Source organism: Neofelis nebulosa, chromosome 1 (genome assembly GCF_028018385.1).
Source record: "Neofelis nebulosa isolate mNeoNeb1 chromosome 1, mNeoNeb1.pri, whole genome shotgun sequence".
NCBI classification, from domain to species: Eukaryota; Metazoa; Chordata; class Mammalia; order Carnivora; family Felidae; genus Neofelis; species Neofelis nebulosa.
This window is the reverse complement of record NC_080782.1, coordinates 87,255,467-87,268,342: the sequence shown is the minus strand read 5'-3', so window position 1 is coordinate 87,268,342 and position 12,876 is coordinate 87,255,467. Positions and strand designations below refer to the sequence as shown.

Here is a 12,876-nt window from a genome sequence, read left to right as displayed (position 1 = left end):
TGAGTCTAAATGGAAAGGGAATACTGCCACTAAAAAGGTTTTTGGTCCTTTAAAAGGGAGTTTGGGGCGCCTGACTGGCTCAGTCTGTAGAGCATATGACTCTTGATCTTGGGTTGGTGAGTTCAAGCCCCACATTGGGCATGGAACTTAAACTTTAAGAAAATTAAAAATAAAAGAGAGGTTTACAAATTATTAAAATACTTGATACATCTTCATGCTGCCAGTAAATATCAAAATGAAATGGTCACTTTTCAAGGAAAACATAACTTAAAAAAGGTAGAAAACTGAATTAGGTCAGTAAGTATAGACAGGACTGAATGATAGGATGCCACCAAAGATTTGTGCCACAAAATAAAAAGGTATCCAGCCCGCTCAGTTATGAGCGAGTTAAAAATTCGTGAGGAGCTAATTATTGTGCTTTAAACTCAAAACACGATGAAAAGTTTCTTGAGTATTGAAGCTAGCACAACCCATAGCATCCTCAAAAGCATTTAAAATCACTGTATGCCCCACAGTGAGAGTGTATGTGGTGCTCACCATTGTGTGTGAGTAGCTCATATTTGATGTTTATTGATGAACATATGTGCAAAAATTTTAGATGTTGGCAAAATCAATTTGGTATTGTCTTAAAGGAACATTTCACTATAACCAAACAGTTTATTCTTAAAATGCAAAGATAGTTCAAAATATAAATCTGTATTCATCATAATGCTACATTAAGGAGATTGCCTCCAAAAAAGCACGGGAAACTATTCAGAATCCATTTCTAATAAAATACATATTAATCAGCTCTAGAAGGTACATTTTTAACTTGAGCAACATACTTGACAAAGGCTAGTATTTCTTAAACATGGTACCTGAAACACTAGAATTTTGTGGGATGTTTATGGTCATTTCATGAAGAATGAGTTTTGTGGGCAAATAATTTGGGAAAATAGATTTTTAAATGTTAAACTAAAATGTTTGCTACAGGATATCCTACTAACAGAATGACAGGAAAGTTAATCATCACTTCTGCATAGTAGTGAGAATTAGTGACAATTCCATTCCTTGCTATAAGAGAAAAAAAACCTCTAGGTGAAAAACCATGCACCCTGATAAAACTAGGGGTCAGATCATCTATTACTAAACTAAGCTAGGGGATTAGCAACTCTGCCACAGACACCATTAAAATAGTTAGCAACACTGTCTTTGAAATTCTAATCAATGATATAATAAACAAGAAAAAGAAGTGATATATAAAATTAACATTAAGTGTGGATAATATGTTTACCTGGAAAAATCCAAGAGTATCAAACTATTAGAATTGAAAAAAGAATTCAATAAAGTAGATGATTTTCAGAAAAATTTACAAAATCAACAAACAATTGCAAGTTAATAATAGCCTTATGAAATTCCTACCAATAAACTTGAAATCTGTAGGATCAGAAGGAAGAAAATCACAAAATTTTACTAAAAAATATGAGATTTGAATAAATTGGTACAGAAGCTTTTCTCCTAGATGGGATGAGTCATTATTGTAAAACTGTTGATGATACTTTAAATTTAATATAATCAAAATGAAAATTCTCAATTTTTTTCTTGAATGTAATAAAAGTTCTTGTAAGGATCATCTCAAAAATTGCATAAAAATGTTACAAAATGGTGAAAAAGAATAGTAATAGAAAAATTACTCTACAGGATATTAAAATGTATTTGCTGCTATGGTAATCAAAATAATAAATCCAGAGCCAGAACCAAAAGTAGATAGAACTTGTGGTTTAAGAAGATAGAAGCCTTAGTATTTGTTTAGTCTTCCTCCTGAAACTTTAATAAAACAATAGCTGAGAAATAATTTTTTTTAAGTTTTATTTTATTTGTTTGAGGCAGGCAGAGATAGCAAGAGGGGGAAGGGCAGTGGGTGAGTGAGAGAATCCCAAGAGATCATGACCTGAGCCAAAACCAAGAGTCAGACATGAACCTACTAAGCCACACAGGCACCCTGAGAAATAATTTCTAATACTGAAGTGATCTGGAGAGCTACCATTAGCATAATAGGTATTTCAAAAAATACCTGAAAGATCAAGCAATATGGAAGCCTGTTGACAAATGAGGTAGATCATCAAAGTGGCAACTCCTCAGAATTTGCAGGTGACTAAAGCTTCACAGAGAGTTGATCTGCCTGACAGTCCAGGAAAGACGCTAGGCTTAGAGTTGTCTGGCACAGTAGAGGGTGGAAATGAGAAGAGGGCTGAATACAGAATTTAAAAGCTCTTTAGGAAAAGTACTGCACTTGAATTCTTCCAGATTCCCCTCCCCAGTATTTTCTTCATGTCTACCTCGAACCCCAATCTTAAGAATGAGTGAAGAATCAAAAACTGTCAGAAATAAGAAGAAAATCAGCAGCATGAATGATAAAACTAAGGAAAACAACTATCTAGGAAGACTCAGAGTCAGCTTAGGAATCAAAATTCATAATATTAAGCTTCCTAAGAGGTAGTGAAGAAAAAACTGTTTTAGAGAACAGCATACTCTGAAACAGTAACATTCTGATAATAATAAAAGCCTGTTAAACATATGATCGATGAAGTCAAAAATGTAATAGAATGATGAGATGATTTCACTGAGGAAATATTCCAGAACTTAAAGCTTTTAGGCAAAAACATGGAAAAATTGGAAAAACATGGAGAATTAACCCAATAGATCCATCATATGACTAATAAGAATTCCAGAAACAGCAACAAATGGAGAAGAGGCAGAAAAATAACAAAAACGTAACTGAAGAAATATTCTAAGAACCTAAAAATTAGTACAAGTTTTCAGATTGGTAGGACATGCCTCATACTGAGCAAACTAAAATGGTAAAAGAATCATCAGTAAGACGCTTCATTTTTTAAAAATATGTTTAACCTTATTTTGAGAGCGAGCGAGCAGTGTAGGGGCAGAGAAAGAAGGGAAAGAAAATCCCAAGCAGGCTCCAATACTGTCAGCGCAGAGCCCAACATGGGGCGTGAACTCACAAACTGGGAGATCATGACCTGAGCGGAAACCCAAGAATCAGATGGTTAACTGACTGAGCCTCAAACATAAAAACATCAGAACATCAAAAATAAAAAGGTTAACTTCCAGGGGCACATGGGTGGCTCAGCTTGTTAAAAGAGTCCAACTCGATTTGGAGTATACCAGATTTTATATGTCTGCTTATGTAATTCAATCTGAAGTACTCCACCTAACCTCTTAAATCTTTTAGCCAAGAATGTTTAACTTGAATTTAAGTAAATCTTAATACATAATTTCTCATGTATAGGAAATTAGGAGATGGAGAAACCACTTAAAAAAAAAAAAAAAGTACCATGGCATCAGACAAATCCGGAGAGTAACACATTCTGTAGGACAAATGGCCACTCTCCTCAACAAGTCAGTGCATGAAAAAAGGGATTGAGCTAGATTAAAAGAGACTTAAAGGACACTACCTCCAAATAGAATGCCTTGTCCTGGATTAAGACATTGGACAAAGCAGCTGTAAAAGGCATTATGGAGACAATTGTGGAAATTTGAATATGGACAGGAGATTACATGTTCTAAAGAAATTACTAGTAATTTCATCAGGCATTTTAATAACATCTTGTCCATTTATGAAAATGTTCTCCTTTTTAGAGAACAAAGTAAAGTGTTTGAGGTAAAATGTTCAAAATGTCGGTAATTTACTTTAGCATGTAAAAATCAGTTTAAAAACTTCAAAGGTACCGGGGCACCTGGGTGGCTCAGTCCATTAAGCGTCCAACTTTGGCTCAGGTCATGATCTCGCAGTCCATAGGTTCGAGCCCCGCTTCGGGCTCTGTGCTGACAACTCAGAGCCTGAAGCCTGCTTCAGATTCTGTGTCTCCCTCTCTGCCCCTCTCCTGCTCTCTCTGTGCCTCTCTTAACAATAAACATTAAATTTTTTTAAAAAGGTACAATGTTAAATTCTATGAAGAAAATAAGACAGGGCAATGAGGAGCTAACCACAAGTTGAGTACTACAGAACTGAGAAGGTCCATGATAAAGTGACTTTTGAACTGTGATATTAAATGACTGACAGCTGTGTCAGTTTAGGTCCTTTGAATTCCAGATGACAACATAGGATCAGTCATGAAAGAGACTAGGAAACATCAGTGAAGGACAAAGGTGTGGTAAGCAGAAGGCAGGAGAGTCTTCAAACTACAATACTGTCCTCACACCTGGGAACAGAAAGGGGAAGGAAGGAGAACTGGGTAGGAAGAGCTTCACAGTACAATGCAGTTGTGAAATAATTTCAGGCCACTGAGGAGCCCCAAAGCAAAAATGGCCCTATAGAGGAGTCTTGGGTTAGGCAGGAATAGTGGAGCTCTAGTATCCATTCTGTACTCAGTCACCAGCTAGACACAGGCTAGGGGAAATGTGGCCTCAGTATGAGTGGTCTGAAAACATGGCAGCTGAAAGGTTGTAAAAAGCCATCCTGATGGCAATTTTAAGGAGTGGTCAACATGCAGGTGCAACTGAGGGAACAACAGGATAAGAACTGAAAAGAAGCAATTGAACTTAGCAATTAAGAAGTCTTTGGTGACCTAGTAAAGAAGTGACCTAGTAAGGAAGACCTTTGATGACCTACTCACACAGAGGAAGATCTGACCAATATACCTTCAATACTGTTGTATAAGCCTGGCAAAGCTCTGAAGGGAGAATATACCAAAAAGAGGAAATGACAAAGGTGCAAAGGCCACAGGTTAGGAACAAGGTTGGCATAATCAAGGACAGGAAAGATTTCAATAAGTTTGATGTATAATGAGAATAGCAGAATGGTATAAGAAGTCAGATTGATAAACAGAGTCCTAATTATGTAGAGTCTAGTAGTTCGTGTTGAAGGATAAATTTTATTTCAAGTGTAATGGAAATCCATCAGCAGGTTTTAAGCAGTGAATTATTATGATCTGATTTAGGTTTTGGAGCCAAACTTCCTGAAACATTAATCTATATTCACAGCATCCATTTCCTCATATCTCATTTTCTCTCAACCCACAGCAAATCTGACTTACATTCATCTCTCTACTGAAGTGCTTTTACTAGGTCACCAAAGACTTCTTAATTGCTAGTTCAATTGCTTCTTTTCAGTTCTCATCCTGTTGTCTCCTTGGTTGCATCTGCATGTTGACCACTCCTTAAAATTGCCATCATGACCGCTTTTTACTACTCCTTCCTAGTTTTCTTTGATGGCTTTTTTTTTTTATTCATTCCCTGTTTGTTTGTTTGTTTGTTTTCAAAATGATGTTCTTAATACTTTCATGCTATTCTTAAGCACTCTCACCTACTAAATTTCAACAGTCACATACTGATGACTCCAAAATTTCTCACATTTTTTCTGATAACCCTCTACTCGCAGTATGAACATAGACTTCCATTTATGTCATGCATTTCCATTATATGGAAAAGAATATACCAAAACAAAAATAATTATCTTCTTCTAAAATACTTCTTATATGTTCTGCATCCTGGATAATGCCATTACCAGTCACCCAGTTTATATAACTCCTTGGAATAATATTTAACTCCTCACTATTGTCGAAGTATAATTTTCAAAATTTAAACACAGGACTATTATAAAAATATAGAATGAATATGTTTCTAAGATCTATTTAACTTTTTTAATGAGGAACCCAGCCAGATGATAAAGCTAGTTCACAGAAAAAAGTAGAAAAACTAAGTATATCTAGGTAGTTCCTGAAGGCATGCTGAGATAGGTTGGCTAAATTACAATGTCATACAAGTCAAAATAAACTGTAGCCTTTGGAGTTGCACTCTCTACCAAACAAACATGATATGCATCTCTCTAGGGCAAAAATCTACAAGTTAATGTTTTACACAGTCTAAGCCCTAATCAGTAGCAACTAACAAAGGTAAACAAACCTCCAAGAGAAATTGTCATTGAGTATAACTTAAATTAAACAATATTCCAGAATGACATATAGCCATCCTTTGGCATCATGTCTGAGTTTTGGATGGTTTTTCTTCTATACGATCCCACATCACCATCATGTGGTGATGGAGCTATTTAAAGACAAATCTGCCTGACTCCAATGCCTCTATTGTTCCCTATGAAAAATGTGAATGGTAGGCAAATTTAACTAGTGCACAGAAAATGAGCAGAATTAAGATTTGAGAAAGGCTTCTGGTTTTCATACTTAGTAAAACATAATAATTAAGAGAGTATGACATTGGAGAAAAGATAGAAAACTGTATCAATAGAGTAGACCTATTCATACAGTCAAACAGTCATTTGATTAATTATAAAGACACCAAGTCCATGGGGAAAAGACCTTGCAATAAATAGATATCACATAAAAATAAATGAACATTATTCTTTTCTCTCACCAACACAAAAATTAACTTGAGATGGATCATAGAATTATATGTGAAAGAAAATCTTATAAAATTTCTAAAAGCAACATAGGATAATATCTCCATGACTTTGAGACAGATTAAGATTTCTTAAACAGGACTTAAAAAGCATTAATCATAAAAATAAAAACTGATAAATTGACATCCTCAAAATCAAAAATTTCTGCTCATCAAAGACACCACTAGAAAAGTAAAAAGATGGAGTGTCTGGATGGCTCATTCAGTTAAGTATCCAACGTCAGGTCAGGTCATGATATCACAGTCCATAGGTTCGAGCCCCATGTTGGGCTCTGTGCTGACAGCTCAGAGCCTGGAGCCTGCTTCAGATTCTGTGTCTCCCTCTCTCTCAGCCCTTGCCCGCTCGCACTTTGTCTCTTTCTCTTTCTATTTCAAAAATAAACATTAAAAAAAAATATAATGAAAAGAAGTGGAAGTGTGTAAGAAAACATTTATAACACATATATCTGATAAAACATTACAAATCAATTATAAAAAGTCTTAAAAGCCCAATAAGAACATTGTATAAAAGATTTGAATTATCAGTTAAAACCACAATGAATGTTATTGCAAACACACCAAAATGGCTAATATTAAAATAAATAAAAATTTTTTAGAAGATTAACAATATCATATGGTGGCAAAAGATGTGGACCAACTCTTAAAAGATTGCTGATAGGAATGTAAAATGATACATCCAGTTTGTAAGTGTCTATCTCTACAAATGTTAAAAATTCACTTACCTTATGACACAGCAATTTCATTTGTAGGTATGAGTCCAAAAGTAGTGGTATATTCCCCCAGAAAAACTTACACGAGAATGTTCACTGCAGGTTTATTCATAATGACTCCATACTGAAAGCATCCCAAATTTTCATTAACATGTAAAAGGAGAAACAAATTGAGGTATACTCATATAAAGGAATACTACCAGTGATAAAAAAAAAACAACACAAAATTAACGGTAACATCAACAATAAGATTGATACTCGTGGATATTGTTTTTAGTGAAATGAGTCAGATACAAAAGAATACATGCAAATGAGTATGCTGCACATGATTCCGTTTATATAAAGTTCAACAACTGGCAGAACTAATCAATATTTATATAATTCAGAACAGTGGTTACCTCTGGGCAGGCAGAAATGGGGTAATAGTGGTGATATTTATTGAAAAAGAACAAAATGGAACTTTAGAGGGTGTTGGAAATGTTCCAAATCTTGATCTGCATGGTGGTTTGAAGGGTGTGTGCACATGTAAAAATCATCTAATTGCATACTTAAAATTAATGCACTTTATGCATTTTACTAGGTAACTTATCCATCAAAAATATTAGGTTCTCACAAGGCATTTGGTTGCAATTTTTGTAGAGTTAAGAATAATCGTCAAGATTGTAAAAGGTTAAGGAATGATGAAGCAGTAAGAATTAACTTCACTTTGAAGAAATTTGTGAAGAGAAGCAGAAAATTAAGGAATTAATAAAGATATTCACAAGTGAAGGAAGGTTGTTTTTAAAATTCTTTTAGAATAGGAAATGCTTTATTAGAGGAGAAGCCAGTGGAAAGGTACAGGTTGAAGATGGAACTGAGGGAAGAGAAGAGAAAGATGACAAGACTTGATATCTTGGTGTCAAAGGTGGAGAATTATTTAAAGAGAAGAAAGATAAAGAAAAGTAGGGTGAAGGAACTAAATGATTGTGAAATAGAAGATAATTTAGGTTCTTTCACAGACTTTCTCTCCACTTCCTTAGGAAAATACGAAGTAAGGACATCCAATAAAAGTCAAGAGCTGGGAGGAAAGGATGACTGGAGGTAGAGTAGAGGGCTTGATGAAGCCAGTCAGCTGTTTCATTAGATTTGAAATCTCGGCAACTTTACCTTTTGAGTTTCCTCATCCCTATGATAGGGATTCCACTCACAGAGTTGTTATGAAGATTAAATTAGCTGATGTATATAAAGTCTTCACATATGACAATCAATAAATGTTAGTTCCCCTTTAAAAAGGAGTAGAGGGGTGCCTGGGTGGCTCAGTCCGTTCAGCATCAGACTTGGGCTCAGGTCATGATGTCATGGTTTGTGGTTTCGAGCCCCGTATCAAACTCTGTGGTGACAGCTTGGAGCCAGGAGCCTGCTTCATATTCTGTGTCTTCCTCTCTCTCTGCCCCTCCCCCACTCACGTTGTGTGTGTGTGTGTGTGTCTGTCTGTCTGTCTGTCTCAAAAATAGATAAACATTAAAAAAAAATTAAGGGGTTCCTGGGTGGCTCAGTTGGTTAAGTGTCCGACTTTGGCTCAGGTCATGATCTCTCAGTTTGTGAGTTTGAACCCCGCATTGGGCTCTGTGCTGACAGCTCAGAGCCTGGAGCCTGCTTTGGATTCTGTCTCCTTCTCTCTCTGCACTCCCCACCCCCGCTCATGCTCTGTCTCTCTCTGTCTCAAAAATAAATGAACGTTAAAAAAAAAAAAAGTTGCTGGAAATTACCCTCCACAAAGAGCTTGAAAAATAGAATCATCTGGAGTCAGAATAAAAAACTTAGTGAAGGATAAGGAACCTAGGCACTGCCTTAACATCTGTAGGGGCTAGTGCAAATGAGGTGTCATATACCTTACGTATAAATATTTTAAAGTTATAAATCAAGCTAATAAGCTGTTAAATAAAATATGTTCTGTCCTACTTTGACAAATATAGCTTCATAATGACTGAAGTTTAGGTTTGAAATTAGAATTCTGAATTCTTGGTGTTCCACATTGAATCCTGGGAATGTTGGAAGAGCCAGACCAAGTCAAACTTTTCTTTCTTCTTCCAACTCTGTCCCATACCAGGAGGGGCCTCCAGTGTACATGGGTGGATACGCCAGCTTGAAAATCCAAGCTCCACTCCTATTTTTGGCAAATAGCAGCCATCTGGCCACTTTTAGGCTTGGGCTGTGTACTCCAATGGCATTGTCCTTGCTATGCAAAAGCCCTAAAGGGAGGCTTAGAGACATTTGGGTGGGGAATTCTGAGGTCCCAAGTATTTGGAGCTTGGTCTAGAAGGAGTATATGAGCTTTGGGTCTATAAGGGAAGAAAAATAATTTTTCCTCTACCCTTCTGAGTTCTTGTCTGAGATCACTGTAATAAAAGACAGATTAACAGGAGAAAATCAAACAGAACTTTATTAACATGTTTACCTCTTCTATATGTGGATGATACCCAGGGAAAAACGAGTAACTCAGAGAGGTGACTTAGAATTCCAGCTTATTATGGAACTGGTGAAAGACTTGGTAGGGGGAGAAAGTGGGTATGACTAAATGGATCTTTATAGCCCTATGATCTATCCTTTCCTCGAAAGTTTCTGCAGAAAAAAGTGGAAGGATCATTTTGTTGCATTCCTCCATTCTTGTTTTTAAAAGAACAAGTCCCAAGCCCTACAAATGGCTTGTATTGAACTTTCATATTTGAATTAAAGATTGTTAAACATGAAAAAAAAAAAAAGAATTCCAGCTTATATGGCATCTTCAACAAAGAACAGTAAATTTGTGACAGGAGAGTGGAAAGCAAATTTAGGCTTCCAATGGCAGCAAACTGTGGGCAGGTGAATATATGGAAGGAAACTAACGGAATAAGGTTTGTTTGCAGATTCCTTTAATGCCATCTCTGAGCTAATAAGAGTCTTTTTCTGGTAAAAGGAGAATTTGTATCCTGCCTTTAGGCAGAAAAGGGGTAGGGTAGAGAGAACCCTTAGTTCTTCTTAGTTTCTTCTTAGTTGCGTTCACTTCAAAATACTTTTTATGTCAAAAAGGCATATTTTGTGGTAGCGTATTTTGCTATCCTTCAGGTGGATATATTTCCTAAGGTGCCTGGAACTCTTCACCTCATGTGGAATGCAGTGTAGAAGGGCCAGAGTGGGTTCCAAAACATTGGCCTCTGAGCAATACCTCCTGTGCTCAGAGCTAAGGACCTTACACTCCTTTTATTCTTTATAGTGCTTATAGTCGCATTTAGGGCTAGGATTATCCACACTTCCTGCTTCCAGAAGTGAACACAGGTAGACTGCAATACTGCTAACAGGAAAGAGCAAAATATTCAAAACAAAAATATGCTGGAAATATAATGAAAATGAAGTAGAGTCTTTAAGTCCTTATTAAGGCTGCTTTCCACCTAAAAGTAAGCTCTCTAGCCTTTTGAGTTACTTTTATGGGTTGATAGCTTTCCTATGAAGCACTGCATAAAACTGAAGATGATTTATTAATCTCAGGTCTATTCTTCAAATCAAAATATTTAGTTAGGTGGCCATGGTCTGGTAACCAGCTTTTGCAAGCTTTGGTTAAAGATGAATTTTCATAACCTCTTTGTCTGGCCTTACATTTTTTAAAATCAAACAAGTTGTATTTAGATACTCATGTTTATAGATTCATAGGATGTCTTTGAATACAAATGGTGTCCTTATCACAACAGTCAAAAACAAAGGATTTGGGGGTGTTTTTTTTTGATGAATTCTCATTAGTAATGAGGCACTAAACATGCTCCTGAATACAATGTAGAGGTGAAAATTAATAGGTTTATTTTTAGCTACCACCTACATACTATAAGCAGACAACATCAAGAGCAAGAAGGAAATAATGGTTCCTTTAATAAATCATAATGTTCCTGAAAAATTCTTCTTCCTCCCAGAATTGGGGCATCTAATTATATAAGTGATTACTGTGGCAACAGCTTAGATATGAAGAGAAAGAGAGGAGGGGGAGAAGGGAAACAGGGAGGGAGGGAGAATGAATTAGGCTATTAAACAAAAAGAAAAAAGTATTTTGACTGAAGAACAAAATGTGGGAACTGCTAACTAGAAGAGAAAGGAAACACTGAAAAAGTTATCTTTAAGGCTTAAACCAGTCAATATCTGAATATTAAAGGTAAATTTGTGAATGTAGATAAAAGAAGCTAAAAATCACAATAATAGTTTTCATAAAATAGGCTAAGGAAATACATACATATTTTTAAATTATGTAATAAACTCTGCAGGTGGAAATTCCACAGACTATAAAATACTATGTACATTAAGAAAATCAAAGATTTCATGTTGTATAACATGTTATATGTTTTAATGTTAATGTACTATATGTTATGAATTATGTAATATATACTATGTTTCTATATTATAACAGAACCTAGAATACTGTTGACCCTTGAATAACACAGGTTTGAACTCTGGGGTCCACTTTTATGTGGATTTTTTAAAAATAAATACAGTACATACCTTAAATGTATTTTCTGTTCCTTATGGTTTTTTTTTTTTAATTTTTTTTTTTCAACGTTTTTTAATTTATTTTTGGGACAGAGAGAGACAGAGCATGAACGGGGGAGGGGCAGAGAGAGAGGGAGACACAGAATCGGAAACAGGCTCCAGGCTCCGAGCCATCAGCCCAGAGCCTGACGCGGGGCTCGAACTCACGGACCGAGAGATCGTGACCTGGTTGAAGTCTGACGCTTAACCGACTGCGCCACCCAGGCGCCCCTCCTTATGGTTTTTTAATAACATTTTCTTTTCTCTAGCTTGCTTTATTATAAGAATACAGTATATAATACATATAACATATAAAATATGTGTTAATAGATAGTTTATATTGATAAGGTTTCTGGACAACAGAAGGTGATTAGTAGTTAAGTTTTGGGGGAGCCAATAGTTAAACACCAATTTTTGCCTGCATGGGAGTGGGAGGGATGGTGGTGCCTCTAACTCCTGTGTTGTTCAAGCATCATCTGTATATGAGAAGACAGCTCATGTAAAAAGATCTACAAATAGCTTATAAACATATGACTTGTTCAGCTTCTTTAAAAATAAGGTCAGTGCTTACACTGCAGTGAGATACAAATTTTCACTTGTTACATTTGCAAAGATCTAAGTTTGGAATTACAAACTTACTATGGAGAATGAGCAGGGTTTCCCTAAACATTGTTGATAGATAATTTAGGGCAACCTTTCTGGTGAACTTTGGAGATCACATGTATCAAAATTTTAAATCCGCATACACTTGAGAAGCACTTCTACTTCTCAAAAATTACTCTGTAGGTGTACTTGTACATAAAGTATGTGCAAAGCCATTCGTTACAGCTTATGAAAGAAAAAGATTGGTTCACATGGAATCACTGTGAAGAGTAAAATTCAAGCTTTTTAACCCTGAGTCATAGCTGGGCCCATAGTAGAGCTCCTTTTGTGAACCAAGCATCCCTGGTGTAGTCCTTATGCAAGCTGGTTGTGTGTTCTAGGGGCTAATTCTGTCACCAGCTTGGTGGAAAACAAGAAGGCTCAACTTGTAGTGATTGCACATGATGTGGATCCCATGGAGATGGTTGTCTTCCCGCCTGCCCTATATTGTAAGATGGGGGTTCCCTACTGTATTATCAAGGGGAAGCCAGGCTGGGGTATCTGGTCCACAGGAAGACCTGCACCACTGTCATCTTCACACAGGTTAACTCTGAATACAAAGGAGATCTGGCTAAGCTGGTGGAAG

General features: G+C 36.2%; 1 protein-coding gene and 1 non-coding gene across 2 annotated transcripts in view; both read left to right on the top strand.

Annotated features, from left to right (window-relative positions):
• POLR3G (RNA polymerase III subunit G) overlaps positions 1-12,876 on the top strand; it is a 102,459-nt gene that overhangs the window by 1,520 nt on the left and 88,063 nt on the right. The gene's annotated exons all lie outside the window — the stretch shown is intronic.
• Positions 12,480-12,552, top strand: LOC131489869 (small nucleolar RNA SNORD36). Its single transcript, XR_009250780.1, has one exon. It is a non-coding gene; the product is annotated as a small nucleolar RNA SNORD36 (small nucleolar RNA).